General features: G+C 38.0%; 1 non-coding gene across 1 annotated transcript; it reads left to right on the top strand.

The window, feature by feature from the left end:
• Positions 1–10,517: 10,517 nt before the first annotated feature.
• Positions 10,518–10,624, top strand: LOC115030114. Its single transcript, XR_003835742.1, has one exon. It is a non-coding gene; the product is annotated as a U6 spliceosomal RNA (small nuclear RNA).
• Positions 10,625–13,338: the final 2,714 nt, after the last annotated feature.

Below are 13,338 nucleotides of genomic sequence, written 5' to 3'. Positions count from 1 at the left end.
TGGAGGAGTGTTCCTCTTTCTCCACATCCTTGCCAGCATCTGCTGTCACCTGAATTTTTGATCTTAGCCATTCTGGCTAGTGTGAGGTAGAATCTCAAGGTTGTTTTTATTTGCATTTCCCTGATGATTAAGGATGTTGAACATTTTTTTCAGGTGCTTCTCAGCCATTCTATATTCCTCAGTTGAGAATTCTTTGTTTAAATCATATGTGTATGTATATTTACATATATATGATTATAGGTAGTCATAAACTGGAGAATCATGAGAGAGAGGAAGAGATCTTATGGAAGGTAAGAAATAGAGCAAGGGGATATATATTTTTTCTTTGTGTTGGGATGAAGCTTCCTGTACTTCTTCCTGTCCAGTTTAGCATGTTCCTTGATGTCATCTTTGTTCAGCTCACATTTGAGTGGTCATATGGGTGAGACTTTATGGGTGTAGCTTCTGGTGTTACTAGAAGACACAATCTCACAGCAAACTCTCTGATCTTCAGACTCTTAGTATCTCCCCAGTCCTTATTTCACAGTGTTCCCTGAACTTTAGGTACAAAAGTGTTTTTGTATATGTATTCATTAAAACTTGGTTCCATATCTCTGCATTTTACTTGGTTGTGTTTATGGTCTCCTTGATGAGGGGCGAGGACTACACTTACCTGTGGGAATAAGGACAAATGTTTATAGATTGATGTGATAGACTGTGTTACTTTAGTAAACTAATCACTGTAGATTCTTCTTTAATAACCATAATTTCACTAGCACTGATTAGTTGGTTAGGTTTCCACTATTGAGCACGGTATTTCTTTTTTTGAGTGGGTCTTAAGTCCAATTAAAGCTGTTGATTCCACCAAGGTATGTGTGCCACTACTCCTTAGAGTTAGTGTGCCATGCTGGTCAGTGACATATTACATACATGTCATCACTGGGGAGGACTGTTGGTTACCTCCATCCTTTGGAAGCTTGCATGATGCCTTATGGTCCCATGAAAACTACTCCTTGGGGACGTATCAACCAAGTCAGGTCCAGCTCAGGGGCCTCTGGGCCTTGTTTCTGAAGTGCATGGTATCTTGAGCAATAGGGACTTACTTTCTACCTCTGGATGGTAACCAAGGGAAGCAGCTATAAGCTGTATGTTTTGGGAGTCTTTCAGGCAGTCCTGGTCAACAACTCAAAAGAAGGTTTGTCATGTCTGTTACTGGGAGCTTTGCTAGGTAGTCTTTGGTTCTTGGAGGGAGTGTTATCAGCCAGATGAGAAAAGTTTATTAAAATTGTTTATATTTATACATGAAATTACATGTATTATAAGGTCTTTTATGTAAATAATGAATAGTATGATTCCTTGTGGCCTTGTAAACTAACATAAAAATGTTACAAAACAAGTGCATAGATATCTCTATTGTATATTGACATTTATTTTTTAAAAGAAAATAGTTTTATTTATTTTATCTCTTTAAAATGGGTTCTAATCCCATGCATAAAGGTTTAACTTCACACTTTCTTCTTAAGAAGTAATCAGGGTCCATGCCTTTAAGACCAAGCAACTCCTAAGTGTCCCCTCTCTTAATAATATTGTATTGGGATACTGTTTGTGGAATATGTCTTTAAACCCAACACTTGGGTCACAGAAGCAGGCAGAACTTCATGAGTCTGAGGGCAACCTGGTCTACACAGAGAATTTTGGTCAAGCCAGGACTCCATTGAGAGATGCATTAAGGATAAGGTTTCATAAAAATTGGTCCCTTCCTTCATGTCTGGTGGAAATGAAACCAACCATCAAAAATAGTTTGAGGAACTAGATAGGTGGCTCAGAGTTAAGAGTACTCCCAACTCTTACAGAAAACTTGACTTCAATCTCATGACTACATTGCTAACAGCAGACTATACATCTCCATCTGCAGGGGATTTAACACCTTTGTCTGACCACAGACAACTGTGGCCCTATACAAACCTCCACACAGACATGTACACAATTATAAGTTTTTAGAAACCAAATCATCTCTCTCCCTCTCCTCTCTCCCTCCCTCTTCTCCCCCTTCCACCCCCCTCCTCTCTGGTCCTCACTATCTTAATATATTTCATGTGACATTTGCATGTAAACCAAGTTGGTCTCAAATTTAGAGATCGACCTGCCTTCGCCTCCATCTGGCCTCAGCCTCTGCCTGGAGTATGGGTGTGCACAATCACACCTGACTAAATAAATATTTCCTTTAAAAAAAAATCCGTTCCTTCTTAGAATGGGGAACAAAATACCTATGAAAGGAGTTCAGAGACAAAGTTCAGAGCTGAGACAGAAGAAAGGACCATCCAGAGACTGGGGATCCATCCCATATACAACCACCAAACCCAGACACTATTGCATATGCCAGCAAGATTATTCTGACAGGACCCTCATATAGCTCTCTCTTGTGAGGCTATGCCTGTGCCTGGCAAATACAGAAGCAGATGCTCACAGTCATCTATAAGATAGAACACAGGGCGCCTAATGAAGGAGCTAGAGAAAGTACCCAAGGAGCTGAAGGGGTGTGCACCCCTATAGGAGGATCAACAATATGAACTCACCAGTACTCCCCAGAACTATGTCTCTAGTTGCATATGTAGCAGAGGATGGCCTAGTCAGCCATCAATGGCAAGGGAGGTCCTTGGTCTTGCAAAGACCATATGCCCCAGTACAGGAGGATTCCAGGGCCAGGAAGCTGGAGCGGATGGGTTGGGGAGCAGGGCAGAGAGAGGGTATAAGGGACTTTAGGGATAGTATTTGGAATGTAAATGAAGAAAATATCTAATAAAAAATAAAAAAAGTTTATTTATTTATGTAGTTAGTTAGTTAGTTAGTTAGTTAGTTAGTTAGTTAATGTATAGGCATACACTATAGCTGTCTTCAGACACATCAGAAGAGGGCATTCAGATCTCATCACAGATGGTTGTGACCCACCATGTGGTTGCTGGGAATTGAACTCAGGACCTCTGGAAGAGCAATCAGTGCTCTTAACTGCTGAGCCATCTCTAGCCCAATAAATCTTTTCTTAAAAAGCACAAAATTACCCAGGAATCTTACTCTAAGCTATTCCCAAAGTATATTTTATGGTTTTAATTAAAATAAAAAATTTACGAATAAAAATAAAGCTTTTTAATTAAGTACAAACTGAAAGCGAAATTCAAAGTATAAGTATATTCCATAAAATCAGCTTAAGGAGGTGGTGATAGAAGAAAATGCATTGTGAAGGAGTGGAGCCTGCTAGAGTAACTGAACATTCTCAGAGCAGTAAGTGTCACAAATTATTTGAAGAAAGAACAGCAACAACAAACAGGACTGAAGCAGAAAAGCAAATGAAATAGAGACTGTATCATATCTTATAACCATTGAAATCAAGAAATGAAATTAAGACTGAGACAGGAATTTAAAAATACCTAGCTACTATCCTTAGCTCTCCAAAAAGGGTGCCACTCCAAATCATTGTCATACTAAACCTATCTCCTGTCTTGCTCTTACATAAGCATATGGGAGCTAATAGTAATTAACTAGTCACACTGTTGTTAAAAGGGCCAAGTTCCATGATATTCATTGCATTCAATGGAAATTTCAAATGAGCAACGCAAATATAAAAGATATTATCACATAGAACATCCATAACTAGGAAATTTATAAAGTATCCAAATGATGTTTTCATTCAACTCAATGCATGAAAATCTAAATTTCTACTCAAGTAGAATGTCATAAAATATGCTGATATCACTGTTGCCTCAATATGGGAATTTCTAACCAAATATATAGTAGCACATTATTGTGTGTTTTAAATGTTCAAGAAGCAAAGGAATAACTCAACATATGATGTTCAGTGCCAAATGGCAATAATGGAGTTGTTTCTTTCAGCTTAGCAACACACTGTTATTCTACTTGGTTTCTAGGACACACATACTTTAGGTCTGAATGCTTAAGAGTCCAATTAGCACATGGAATTTAACTAGAGATACATGACCAACTGATCTGGCAACACACTTTCAGTTTTTCTTCCACACAGTAATCACAATGAGAATATTTAATATCATGGATTAAAGTATTCAATACAGAGTAAATCTCTATTTTTTGTTGTTCTTTGGCCCTATTTTATAGAGAGCCAAAACTGAAAAATTTCAAGTATGCCTTGCTGACCAATGCCCAGTTCTTTGGCATCACCTCTCCCCACACTGTCTCATCCCCTGCCACCAAGAACTCTTCTGTTTCCCAGTGCCCCCGTGACCCTTCTATTTTTATAATGCTTTGAGTGGAGGATGCAATATGATGATGGCATGCTGGCATAAGATCAAAGTTAAAGTAACAGTTTTTGAGGAGGAAGGGGTAAGATGACCGGACCATGTGAACAGAGCCTGTTAAAAAATTTTGGTTGCTTGACTGAAAAATTCAGGTGTGAGTTTATAAATTACTGTTGTAACTGTACTTCAAATTTTGTTTTAATTGAATTCGAAGAGAACTTAGCTTATTTTATAAGAGAAACTAACTAGGGGAGTAAGGATATAGAAATATTTTAATATCCAAGTTCAAATACATTTGTCACACATTTAGTGATATTTACAGCTCTAATGAGCCAATGGATTCTTGAGCAAATGAATCATTTATGCACATAAAATAACTAAGGTGATTTTAATACTACCACATCAAGCATTTCTGGGATTCCTTTGCTACTTCTGGCTCTCCCTTTATCTGTTCATGAGACATTAGGAACTGTCAACTCTAATGTGATATTTATATCTGATGCACTCACTTGTTCACACTGCCCAGTTCCCAAACTGAAGGAAGCAAGTATTTGTGCCAAAGGCTCTCAACAAGTACAGGATAACATTTCTTCACAGAAGAAAAATATAGGGACAACTGCCTTTGATAAGTAATTTCTAGAAACCCAATATAGCAGCTGGTGCCTGCCTTTGAGCAAGGCATGTACTGGAAGCTGTGTTGACCTGAGTAGCTCTTGGACCTGGCAGCTCCAGCTGAAAATGGAATGGGGTGGATGGAGAATGAGGAGAGATATGCAAGCTTAAGGAGGAAGACAAAGAAAGCACATTTATAGGAAATCATACTATGTTCCTATGTATATTTATTATGTACCACTAAGGGAAAAACCATTGTTTTTTGGGCTTTTGTTGGTTGGTTGGTTGGTTGGTTGGTTGGTTGGTTGGTTGGTTGGTTGGTTTGGTTGCTTAGTTGGTTTGGATTGGTTTGTGTTTTTGAGGTAGTGTTTCTCTGTGTAGCCCTGGCTGCCCCAGAATTTTCTCTGCAGACAAGGCTGGCCTTGAGCAAGCAGAGATCTGCTTGCCTCTGAATCAATGAATGTTTTAACCTTGCAAGATAACCTTGTAATACAAACCCTTGGAAATAGCAAAGGCCTTGTTTGAAACTAAGGAAGTGGATTTTAAGCAAGACGATGTCAAGAGCACACAGACTTTTTGAGGTACAGAGAATCTGGAAAGTGAAAGAAAAACCTAGCACATAAATATTACCTTAAACAGCTCTAGAATAGAACCAAGACCATTACCTAGAGACTGTGGTAATTATCATTTATCCCCTGGCTGAACTCAACAAATTAGCCGACTCTAGTAATAATACCCATGATTGCATAGTTTCTTTTTAACAAATGACTACAATTAGTAATGATAGTATTTACTCACATAAGTTCAATCCAATGAATAATACTAATATACTCTCAAGTGCACAATGCATTAATTCAAGTAAGTTTATGTATAAAGTGATGGTATTTCAAAATCTAAGCAAATGCATGTGTTATTGCCGAGAAGGGGAGTCTTCAGACGGCCTTGCCTATGGAAGGTGAGCAGATACCTAGGGAACACTACACATAGTTATACTTCCTCTTTTCTGTAACTTTCCTTTGTGTAGTGAGGCAGGTCTGGGAAGGTAAGCTTAGAAAACATTTAAAGTGCTCCAAAGAGAAACTGACACCCAGAATTATAATTACAAATCCTTTCCTCCATGAGAGGAAAAAAAAAACATTGGGAAAAGTATCATATGTAACTCTTTCATAATTCTGGAAATTTCTTAAAGGCAAACCATAATCTAAGGGGAGGAGTGATAAACTAACATTACTAAGAACAGAATACTTTGGGGAACTTGGCCTGTTTACATGTCCCTCTTCCTTCTTCTATTTAGAGGTTCTACAAGAACTCAAAATTCCTGCCAGTCAGAACATGCTTGAATGCATCACTTTCTCCTGAGGGCATTTACTGAGGTAGTTATGGCAAACATTATAGCTGGCTGATGCGGTGATAACATTTCAGGAAAAAAAGAAACAGAACAAAACACTTTTAATAAAAGGTCGTAGGTTTGGAAAACTGTGATAGAGAATCAGATGTCAGCCAAACAGAATCATCTGGTGCTTTCTCTACATAAGTATACAGCTATTCACGCTCCCTTCATGAAATGAAAGGAAATCAGGTATGGTGCCATGGTACTTGTTATTAGTATAAGAAAATGAGATATCCCACTGAAGAAAGAGAAAGAAAAAAAAGAGTTACCCTCCCCAACTGCCAGCAATTCTTGTCACAGAAAGAGGCACCACTCACTTGTGAGGAAAGAATTATGATAGATTTGGAATGCAGTACCATTTCAGGCACAGTAAAACAGTGTTGGGTAAAGCCCCTGACTCCTACCTACCAAGGAGCAAATACCTGTGAACTGAGCCACTGTAACTGCCCTGGATCAAGTGTCTGGCTCCAATACCAAATGACAGAGCAAGAAGCAGAGCTCCTCCCACTAAAGGGAAAAGTACAAAATACAATGCAGCCCTCTATCTGTGCATAGTGTCAGGCTGCCATGGTGACTACAAGAAACCACTGAAACCTGAAGGTGCCACATACAGAGCTCAGATAAACCCGTCAGACAGGCTCCAGAATGAAGAGGAGACCTATGTACTTTGGGATAGAATCAAGTTTCAGGTACATCAGTTCCAGCCCTGAAATGAGTTGTCATCTTCCTAACACTGTACAAGGTCTAGTAGCTGTTGAACTTAGATGTGACCCAGCTCAGCAAATCTACCATAACATGTATCTATTTGTAATGCTTTTGGTCCATAAGTCCAATTCAGCTATAGAGAGCCCATAGCAGCAAGAAAATTGGTCTACATCCAGTCTTATTCTGGTAGGAGACAAAGGACTGCAGGCCCAGACTTTGATACACTTTGGTGGCATTGGTGTTACATGTAGGCTTACAGCTGATTCATCAATGATGACTGCCTAGAGTCAGGCAAAAATCTGCATTATCTAACCACAGACTAGGAACAATAGAACAAGGTGCCTGTCTGATGTCAGCCCTATAAAGATGCTTCTGGGGCTACTCTTTTTACTTTATTCACTTATTTTGAACATTACAATAGTGTAGTTGGGACAAATATGAACACAAATTTCCCTCTTGTTCTGAAACAATAAAAGTAATCCAAAATTAAACTCCTAACATATCAGGGCCATAGTGCCATCCAATGCTGAAATAATGAACATGACTATAGAAAATAGGTAGATTTTTAAAGAAGAAAGGCACAAATTCAGCTTAGGAAGACTGGAATCAATAACTGATCTTCAACTGTCCAGATAACATCTATGCTGACAAATAAAAGATTTCAAGAACTGTGACTTTACCTAACAAGACCACGTAAAGAACAAGACACTATTAGATCATAGCCAGTATGGGAAAACTTCCAGAGAATTTTAAGCAACCCTGAAGATAAATTCAATGGGTTTCCAGAAAACAGGAATGTTTTAATACTTTACTAGAAAAATTTCCCAGACAGAAGAAACTTCAAAAACTAAACGTAAAATCCTTAGGTTGAAAAGTACGTTCATACCACAACTCCTCCTGCAATCTCAGATCATCAAACCACTCTCTACCCCACAGCTACTCCCACATCCCAGGAGGGCTGTTCCAACCTGAGACACACAGGTGAGATGCCCATGCCCCAATGCCCTTGTCTGCTGAGTAACATATAAAAGCAAACCTATCAGAATTACACCTGACTTCTCAAGAAAGACTCTAAAAGCCAAAAGGGCCTGCACAAAAGTTTTGCATACTATAAGAGACTACAGAAGCCAGCCCAGACTATTATACCCAGGAAAATTCTCTATTACCATAGATGAAGAAACCAAGATATTCCACAACAAAACCAAATTTAAACAATATCTTTCTATTAATCCAGCCCTACAGAGGATACTAGAAGGAGAATGCCAACACAATGAGGGTAACTAGATCCCACTAAACACAAGAAATTAATTATCTCACAGCAAAACCAAAAGAAGAGAATCATATAGTATCACCACCAACATCAAAATAACAGTAACTAACAATCATTGGTATTTAATATCTCTCAATAGCAATGGACCCAATTTACCAATAAAAAGGCACAGGCTAACAAACTGGATGTGTAAACAGGATCCATCATTCTGCTGCATACAGGAAACACACCTCAGCACACAGATTGACACTACCTGTAAATAAAGGGCTGAAAAATATTATCCAAGCAAGCAGACTCAAGAAACAAGCTAGAGTAGCCATTTTAATACCTAGTAAAATGGACTTTAAACCAAAAGTAATCAAAAGAGTTAGCAAAGGACACTTAATACTGACCAAAGAAAAATCCAGCCAGTTCTGAATCTCAATTCTGAACATCTATGCTTCAAATTCAAGGGCACCCAAATTTGTAAAAGAAACCTTACTGAAGCTCAACTCACATATTGAACCCCATACAATAATAGTGGGGTACTTCAACACCCCTCCATCACCAATGGATGGATAGCAGAAACAAAACAGAGAAACAGTGAAACTAACAGATGTTATGATCCAAATGAATCTAACAGATATCTACAGAACCTTTCACCCCAAAACAAAAGAATATACCTTCTTCTCAGTACCTCGTGGAACCTTCTTCAAAGCAAGCTTACTATAGATGCAAGAAGATTGAAATAACCCTATGTATTCTATCAGATCACCACAGACTAAAGGCTGGACTTGGACAACAAAAACAATAGACAGCCCACATACTCATGGAAACTGACCAACTCTCAACTCAATGATCACTTGGTCATGTAAAAAATAAATTTAAAGACTTTCTAGAATTCAATGACAATGAAGGCACAAAATATGCAAACTTATGAGACACAGTAAAAGTAATGTTAAGAGAAAAGTTCATAGCATAAAGTGCCTTCATGGAGAAATTGGAGAGATCTCATACTGACACATTAAAAGCACACCTGAAAGTTCTAGAACAAAAAGAACAGACACACCCAAGAGGAGTAGATGGCAGAAAACTGTAAAACTCAGGGTTGAAATAAATCAATTAGAAACAAATAAAATAATACAAAAAAAATCAAGAAAAACAAGAGCTGCTTTTTTGAGAAAAACAAAATGGTAGACAAATTCTTAGCCAAACTAAAAGGCACAGAAATGGTATGTAACTTAACAAAATCAGTAATGAAACAAGAGATATAACAACAGAAACTGTGGCAGTATTAAAAATCATTAGGTCTTACTTCAAAAGCCTGTAGTTTACAAAATTGGAAAATCTAAATGAAATGGATAATTTTCTTGAAACAAATCAGTGGCCTTTCTTTATACAAATGATAAACAAGCAGAAAAAGAAATTAGGGAAACAACATCCTTCACAATAGACACAAATAATACAAAATATCTTGGGGTATCTCTAACCAAGCAAATGAAATATCTGTATGGCAACAACTTCAAGTTCCTGAAGAAAGAAATTGAAGAAGATAACAAATGATAGAAAGATCTCCCATGCTCATGGATAGGTAAGATTAACATAGTGAAAATAGCTATCTTACCAAAAGCAATCTGCAGACTCAATGTATTCCCCATCAAAATTCCAACATAATTCTTCACAGACGTGAAAAGAACAATTCTCAACTTCATATGAAAAAACAACAACAACAAACTAGGATAGCCAAAACAACCCTGAATAATAAAAGAACTTCTGGAGGAATCACCATCACTGACCTCAAGCTACATGACAGAGAATTAGTGATTTAAAAAAAAAAAAAAACCTGCATGGTATTGGTTCAGAAACAAACAGCTTGATCAATGGATTCAAACTGAAGTCCAAGAAATAAACTCACATGCCTATGAACACTTTATTTTTGACAAAGAAGCCAAAACCATACAATGGAAAAATGAAAGCATCTTCAACAAATGGTGCTGGTCTAACTGGATGTCAGCATGTAGAAGAATGCAAATAGATCCATATTCATCACCCTGCACAAAACTCAAGACCTTGTGGATCAAGGACCTCAACATAAAACTGGATACACTAAATCTAATATAAAAGAAAGTGGGAACTAGCCTTGAACAGGTTGGTACAGGAGGCAGTTTTCTGAACAAAACATCAATGGCTCAGGCTCTAAGATCAACAACTAATAAATAATACCTCGTGAAACTGAAAAGTTTCTGTAAGGCAAAGGACACTGTCATTAGGACAAAATGGCAGACTACAGACTGGGACAAGATCATCCTGAGTGGTGCTCACTTCAGCAGCACATATACTAAAATGGAAAGGATTCAGAAAAGATTAGCATGGCCCCTGCACAAGGATGACATGCAAATTCGTGAAGCATTCCATATTAAAAAAAAAAAGAGAAAGAAAGAAGAAAATATCATCTTGAGTGTGATAACCCAGACCAAAAAGGATGTGCATGATGTGAACTCACTATTATGTAGATATTAGCCAAAATTTTCAGAATCCCAATGGTACACCACACATACCAATGAAGTTAAAGGAGAAGGAAAGGCCAAGTAAGGATGCTTAAAGCCCACTTAGATGGGGAAATAAAATTGTCATAGGAGGCAGAGGGAGGGAAGGAACTAGGTAGGAGAGGGGAAAGAGAAGGGAAGGGGGAATCAGGTGTGAGGAGAGACAGGAGAAAGGGCCAGAGAACTGGGGGAATGAATAGAAATTTGAAGCTTCCAGGCCTAGTGGGGTGTGGGGAGAATCTCCAGGAAATCCCAGAGACCTGGGATGGTGGAAGCTCCCAGGCATCAATGTTTGTGAGCTTAACCAAAATGCCTAACAGTTCATAAATGGAACCTGAAGAGGCCACCTCCTGTAGCTAGGAAGTACCCCTAGTGGAGGGATAAGGACACCAACCCAAGCATTAAACTTTCAACCCAAATTTTGTCCTGTCTAAAAGAAACGCAGGGACAACAATGGAGCAAAGACCAAAGGAATGGACAACCAATGACCAGCCCAACTTGAGACACATCCCATGGGAAAGCACCAATCTATGACACTATGATACTCTTTTATGCTTGCAGAAAGGAGCCTAGCATAACTGTCCTCTGAGAGGCTCTACCCAGCAGCTGACTAAAACAGATACAGATAACCACAGCCGAACATTGAATGGAGGTTTCATACTCTTATCGAAGAGTTAGAGGAAGGATTGAAGGCCTTTAAGGGAATAGTAACTCTACAGGAAGACCAACACAGTCAACTAATCTGGACCCCTGGGAGATCTCAGAGACTGAACTGCCAACCAAAGAACATACATACAAGGACTGGTCTGAAGTCCCTAGCACATATGTAGTAGACATCTAGCTCAATCTCCATGTGAGTCTCTCAACAACTAGAGCAGAGGCTATGCTCACAACTGCAAGCAATCAAGGAATGCTTAAAGCAAGAGAAATATCCTTCTTCAGGAGGAGAAGAGCACACCAGCTGGTTATCCAGTACCAAGTAGCCAGTCCTGAAAACATACATACAAACATTATTTACACTGAACAGATTGTATTTATGTATTTCAAAACACATACATATGAACAAGTGCAAGGTAACTACATAGGAAGGATTGCATGGAGGAAAGAAGGGGAGAAAATACATAATTATAATGTTACAAAATAAAAACAATAAATATAAATAAATATAAATATGCCAAGGAAAAAAGAAAAAATAATGATGATGAACAAAGGAAGCTCTTGCAAACTTTGAGACTACATAAAAAGACCAAATAGCTGGGGTTTTAGGATTCTAATCTTAGTATTGCCAAAGATGGATAAATCTTAACCAAAGACAAGAAAACAGACAATTTTCCAAACCTATAAAGGGAAACAAATAGCCACATATATGAAAGGCATTTTTTTTTAGTCAAGTCATGCTATACTCAAGCCCAGAAAGTTTATAGATAAAGAAAATAGATGCTGAAGAAATAAAGAGCATCAAAGCAAGACAAACAGACTTTTCTGCATACGCCTCACTGGCCAGAAAAGAATACTTGGTATTTTCACAGAAGTTGAGGAAATAAAGTTTCAGTCAGCATTCTGTCCTAATCCTAAACCAAACTTCATCCCATGACTTTTTTTGAAATTCATGTCAGTCACTCAAACAGCATTTTTTAAGTCAAATGTTCTAATACAATACAGTAAAAAAAAAAAAAAATCAATTTGATCTGTGCTGAAGAATGTCAGAGAACACCTGAAGCTTTCTCTTTCTGTAAATAAAATATTATGCAAGAGCAGAAAACTTTAGATGTACTAAAAGTGCAGTTCATAACATATAAGCTGAGCCAAAGTGTTTAAAACAGCATTGCTGGAGTTGGCATGGAGTAATGAATAGCATGTGTAGCAGAAAATGTGATGCTATGTTTGGAACCAAGGCTACAGTGAACGTGTGTGGTACAAAACAGGTGAGTGCTACCCAAAGCACCACAGGTCAGTGCACATTCAGAAACCTTTTCCTATTGCCAAATTGTTCACCACACCCAACATTCAGCTATGTAACCTCAGTTTAAGACGTTGTACCTTCTTTGGAAACATCCTAACATAAGCACTCAGAGCTGTGTGGGCTCCTAATCACCTATACATTTCCCAATCCAGTCTAGTTGACAGTTGAGCCTAATCATCATGTGAGTTACAAAACAGATGTGGTGAGGAGTTATTTATGAACAATCAATGTAAATGGCTATGAATTGAGTTTTCAAATTAAGAGACAGGGAGTGACCAAACTTTTTTTTTTTAATTATAAGACCCAATTACATGTTGCTTAAAAGAAACTTCAGGAGGAGAGATGGCTGAAATCACCAGGTGATAAACTAGAGGGTAATGGGAGGGAGAGAAGCAATACTCTAAAGTGAGTGAATGTAGAAAAGTACTGAGGTTACAGTAGGAAAGAAAGAAAGAAAGAAAGAAAGAAAGAAAGAAAGAAAGAAAGAAAGAAAGAAAGAAAGAAAGAAAGAAGAAAGAAAGAAGAAAGAAAGAAAGAAGAAAGAAAGAGAGAGAGAGAGAGAGAGAAAGAAAGAAAGAAAGAAAGAAAGAAAGAAAGAAAGAAAGAAAGAAAGAAAGAAAGAAAGA

The sequence above is a fragment of the Mus caroli genome, chromosome X (assembly GCF_900094665.2).
Source record: "Mus caroli chromosome X, CAROLI_EIJ_v1.1, whole genome shotgun sequence".
NCBI classification, from domain to species: Eukaryota; Metazoa; Chordata; class Mammalia; order Rodentia; family Muridae; genus Mus; species Mus caroli.
The sequence above is the reverse complement of the archived record's forward strand: the minus strand, read 5'-3'. Positions and strand labels throughout refer to the sequence as shown.